Source organism: Notamacropus eugenii, chromosome 6, assembly GCF_028372415.1.
Source record: "Notamacropus eugenii isolate mMacEug1 chromosome 6, mMacEug1.pri_v2, whole genome shotgun sequence".
Taxonomy (NCBI): Eukaryota; Metazoa; Chordata; class Mammalia; order Diprotodontia; family Macropodidae; genus Notamacropus; species Notamacropus eugenii.
The window spans coordinates 256648175-256654288 of NC_092877.1; positions in this window are offsets into that span (position 1 = coordinate 256648175).

Below are 6114 nucleotides of genomic sequence, written 5' to 3' on the forward strand. Positions count from 1 at the left end.
AAATGAAATCAAGCAGTGAGAGAGAAATATTGGGAGGAGAAAGGGAGAAGTTATATGGGGCAAATTATCTCTCATAAAAGAGGCAAGCAAAAGGCTTATTAGTGGTTGGATAAAGAGGGGAGGCAAGAGAAAAACATGAGGTCTACTCTCATTACATTCCACTAAAGGAAAGAATATAATGCACACTCATTTTGATAGGAAAACCTATCTCGTAATACAGGAGAGTGGGGGACAGGGGCACAAGCAGGGTGGGGGGGAGGATAGAGGGGAGGGGAGGGGAGGAGAATGTAATACGAGGTCGACACTCATGGGGAGGGATAGGACCATAAGAAAATAGAAGTAATGGGGGACAGGATAGGATGGAGGGAAATATAATTAGTCCTATACAACACAACTAGTATGGAAATCATTTGCAAAACTAAACAGATATGGCCTATATTGAATTGCCTGTCTTCCAAGGGGAAGGGGTGGAGAGGGAGGGAGCTAAAGAAGTTGGAACTCAAAGTGTTAGGACCAAATGTAATGTTCTTACCACTGGGTAACAAGAAATACAGGTTAAGGGGTCAAGAAAGCTATCTGGCCCTACAGGACAAAAGAGAAGACGGAGACAAGAGCAGGGAGGGAGGATAGAGGAGAGAGCAGATAGGTCACAGGGGCAATTAGAAAGCTTGGGTCTGGGGGGGTGGAGGGGATAAAAGGGGAGAAAATTTGTAACCCAAAATTGTGTGAAAATAAATGTTAAAAGTTAAATAAAAAAAATATCCTTTTTCTCTCTTCACATTCTCAGACCTTTAGTTTATTAATTTAATTCTGCTCTGCCTTTTATACTTAGATGTCTTCTTTCCATGGTGTACTGAGGCTCACACCTTACTAAATCCCAATTTTAGATTACTCCCAACATTTGCCTATTCCATTCCCAATCACCCACACTCACTAGAGCTGAAGAATATGTGTGTGTGTGTGTGTGTGTATATGTATATATGTATATATATATAATTATTATATATAATATGTAAGAATATATCATGTATAAGAATATATAAAAGAATCAGTTGGATCCATTGCACATTTATTTTATCTAATTTTAATTGGATCATTATGAGAGCAGAGCAATCCTTTCATTATTCCCTAAATTATTTTACATCCTGTTCCTCATAGAAGGTATTTTAAACCTTCTCTTCCCTCCTCGCATCTGTCATATCACCCCTCCCCTTAAACCTCCAGGCTGAGTACCCTGCTCTATACATCACTGACCATTTACCTTTTAACTCCTTCTTTTCTCTGTATCTCACAATCCTTTGAGATCAACCCCCATTTTCTTCTTTACACCAGTCTCTTATGGAGGGGTGACCATTCTCATTGCCAAGGTTTGTCCTTCTACCACAGTCATGCATGAGTCAGAATTTTAATAGATTGTGCAACTATGTCTACAGGTCATCTTTTATTCTTTAATTAATTTGTATTTTTATTCTAAACAATTAAAAAGTAGAACATCCACATTTATATGACAGAATTTTAAAAGTAAGTTATAAATAAAACTGCTGACCTACATTATTTTCAGTTTGTTTTTCTGAAATGTAAAAATATCAATATAATATTGAAGCTTTCAAGGCTGTATGCTGCTTGCCTTGCCTTCTTTCTGGCCTTTTATGTGCTCTTTTCTTCCCATTTAAAAAAAAAATGTCTCAGTGATCCTCTGTTCTCTCTCTCTCTCTCTCTCTCTCTCTCTCTCTCTCTCTCTCTCTCTCTCTCTTCTTTCTCTTTCTCTCTCTCTTTGTTCCTTCCTTCCTTTCTTCCTTCCTCCTTTCTTTTTTCTTCTACCTAATCCTCAGTTCCCCTCACCCTGCCACCTCCCAGACCTCACCATTGGAAAAGAAAACAAATTATAAAACCAGTACACAAAACCAACTCCTACGTTGGAAATGTATGTCTGTTTCTGTGTAAGTCCGTCACTTCTGTGTAAAAATGTAGATCTACAATGTATCTTTAAAGAATAGTTTCAGAAAAGTTTTAACTCTTTCCATTGGATTGATCCTTTGTACCCATCCTACAGTTTCAGAATTTGCTTATTTTCCATCCAATTGTTCCTTATCTTCCGCATATATTATCTTTCTCTCTGATTTGACCTCCTAACAGGTCCTGCCCTTGATTGTATCTTAGTTCTAGATCTTGCCTTGGCATTAACTGGCTAGATTGTTATATCTTAGCTCATAATCTGCTTCTTCACCTTACAATTAGGGGTATTGCAATCAATGACCTCAGAAAACACAGGCCTATGATATGGCCCCTGACTTCTCACCCTCTTGCAGATTCTAGTTCACTAACTGAGCTGAACTGATGTACCCTTTGACTACTAGATTCTCTATACCTTTCTTTATTATGGGAATTCAGACTCTAATCACTTTTCCATACAGTGTTTATGAATCACTGGGTCATTATTAGGGACCTTTATCTTAGAGAACCCCTGAACCCCCATTTCTCTTAGACCATATTTCTCAAAAGACCATAGATTAACATACCTTCTTCCCTACTCTCTATCCCCACCCTCAATAATGTCAAGGTCAATATATCTCATTCCTACATCATGGTCTTAATAATCCAGTGACTTTTCTTTTGCATACCAGTTGTTCTCAATTTTAAGAAAAAACATGTCTATTTTAATATAGATAAGAACCTTAGATTAGTCTACATAGCTCTTTGAGATTGATGATGAGGTAGAGAGACAACTACTGACTCACTTTTATTAGAAAATATTTTATACCCAAGCTCCATCAGATATGTTCCTACATAGGTATCAATACTTCACACAAATACTTGCACAAGGGGAACTTGGCTCTTGTTTTAACAAATATCATTAATGTGAATAGCATAGCCAAGTTACAAGGAATGGTGTTATTTTAATGCAAATCAAAAGAACTAAATCTTCCTAAAATCTATCCCTTTCCATCCTGGTTTATTGCATTGCTTGATCTGCTGAATAAAAGATTGCTTTGTCCAGTGTTAGAAGATCTTATTATGGAGAAAAAAGTGTACAGCAAGGGGAAGGCTTATGATTTCTGTGGGAACAGTAATTCAGAATTTTCAGACTTTGGTGTAACTGAAATCTCATCCTTAACCTGGCATTAACATAGTTCTGGGCATTATGATATATAATTTCTCATTTATTAGAACATTCTTTCAACAATTCTCACAGTACTGAGATTTATTCTTTTAACAAATGCTCACATGCAGTGTTTTGCCTTAAATGTGGTAAAATGAAATTTATTTCTCATAATTAGGGATGGTCAGGGTTTGAACCAAAGAGATATAGCTCATATTATTACTTGTAATGATTTCATGAGAAATTATTTTCCCCTTTTCCTACAGGTGAATGCTGGACCACATGCTAACATAGTCTAGCAATAATCCTGTTTCAAGTTCCATAAAAATATCCAGGTTCTTCATTAGCTGCCTGGAAACTACAGGACTGAAATAAATTTCTCTTCTGCTTTGAAATAGTGAACAGGGATAAGAAAAACAAGTGGTAAATTGGAAATAAATTCTTTTCTTTGTGAAACATATTCAACTAATAATTAATAGTGCCCTAATTATTTGTAACTATTGATGTGGTCTTTTATCTCTTCAAAATAGGGTGCCAGATTTAATAAGAAAGTAATATTAGTATATATTCTAGATAGGCATCCTTTATGTTTGAAGATCATGTCATTGATAGCTAATTCCAATAGAAGTAAGATCAATCATAACAATTAATCTAGAAAATAGACACCTAAGTGAGCTTTAGAAATTGAATTGTTGGGATAAATTCCTCTACCTTTCTTTACATGTGTATATAGGGTCTGTGAGCTAGTATTCTAAGGAACGTAAGAAAATGGAGAAAAGCAGACAACAAATCTTTCTGTGCAACACACACACACACACACACAAATACACACATGTGCATGCACTGAAAGTTCAAAACATTTTTGAGGACAATTCAAGCAAAATAAAACACCAAGCCAAAACACTGTCCTTGCTTCCTCTTCATCAAATGTCCACCAATCAAGGTTGATTTTTCACTTGTCAGGGGAATTCCTTTTCAGAAGTTTATTTAAGACATCTTAGGGTCTCCCATGGCATCTTTGGTTATGGAGAGAAACCACTGATCATCAATTTCTTATAAATAGCCTAATTAATAAATTGATTATTAATTACCCAGAAGGGTTTTCATTACTACACACATAGTCTGTCTCCTACCCACATCTAGAATTTTTCCAGTTTGGGTAGACATCCCACAGTTGGTATTCTACTAACATAGCCCTTTGGATCCAGTATTATTTCCATGTTATGAAGAAGCAATAGAAATAGCATGATAGAATTGTAAATATGCTGGGTTTGGAATCAAAGAACCTGAATTTAAATCTTAGCTCTGTCATGTTACGACCTGTGTGACCTTGGGCAAGCTATTTAACATTTCTGAGTCCTAGTTTCCTCATCTATAAAAAGAGGGGACTGGAATACATGACCTCTAAGTTTCCTTCTAGCACTCTATCTATGATCCTATAATAAGTATGATATTAAGGTACACCTGAGCCAGTGTTTTTGAAATTTGTCTTAACTGACATGATTAAAGTAAGTTGATAACCAGTGACTTCCAGATCTATAAAACGAGCAGACTATACTTGATGACCTCTGAGGTTCCTTCCATATTTTATCTAGTATCTACTAAGAACAGTATGGTGGTAGTGATTATATTCATACAGATGACATTGCCTTAATCTTTTCATGTTTACAAAACATTTTATATAGATTATGTCATTTGATCCTGTGATCACACAGCTTCCCACTTTCCTATATATGTCCAACCAACTCTCAAGTTATCCATCTGTCTTTCAGTCCAAAGGAATGAAGGAAGAACATTCCAGTCATTTCTTCCTTTTACAGGACTAGTCTTGACAGCAAAAAAAAAAGTGGGCCAAGGTTGATGGTGAATGTTAAGGTATGGTCTCAACACAACCAAAGAATAACATTAGGCTTGCCTAACTTAGGTACTAGAAACTTCTGAAAGGAAGGGAATATTATTTGTCCTTAGTTAGAAATTGTATTTTTTTTCTTTTTTTTTTAGCATATCAACACCAGCTTCCTAATAAGATAAAAGAGCACATGATTCATCCCCATCATAAAACAATATTTCTTAAATACCCACGTATGCTTGCCACTGTGTAATGTACTTTATGAAAGGAGATAAGAAGGCATGACTCTTGCCTTCCAGAAATTAATATTTGCATATATTTTTATGACAACTTTAAATCATAGAAGAAGTTCTGGAGCAACATTTGGTCTCTTCCTTTATTTTCTAGAGAGAAAGTAAATAAGGAGTCTAACGAATGCTTAATAGAAAGACATTTCTTGAAGGTACATATTGAAACATCTACTGTCCCATTGCCTGTCCTTCCCTATTTGTAGTTCAATTTAACTCAACAAGAAATAACTGAGCATGACCACATGCCCAATATCATGTAAAATCCCATGCTGTGAAGATGAAATTTGAAGTATGAAAGAGGAAAATGCAGATTTATATACAATCAATTGTCAAGATGAACTGTGATAAATATTAAGTGCTTTAAGAAGTCAGTAGTGAAAGTTTGTCCTTTGTTCTTGAAGAGGACCATGATGCTAGTGAGGTGATGCCATGATCTACAAGTGAATTGGATCTAAGAGCTGTGCAAAGTCACCAGCCTTGCTTTTTCCTCTGGGGCCATCTGGGTCCAGGGCCAAGATATAGATATGGACAACTGGCATGGGACCTGAATAAAATGGGAGAATTTGGCCTTCTGAAGCTAAGGTCTTTAATATGTCTTAGTCTGACTGAGGCAATACCAATTCAGTGATTAAGGCGGGGTAAGAAATGAGGAAGAGAATGGCTTCTTTTACCTAGTCAAAAAAAATCAGTCTAGAAGAAGACCTTCAGGGTTTCTGGTCAAAATAAAAGCAATGGCTATTTACATTCACTCGGAGACAACCATGGCACAAACAGTGGCTAAGTGGGGCTTGGCCTGGGACCTACTGTTGGGCCATCAAAGAGCCAAGGTGGTTTTGATTTACATTCTTTTGGGCAGAGCATCCAAAAGTTAAGCA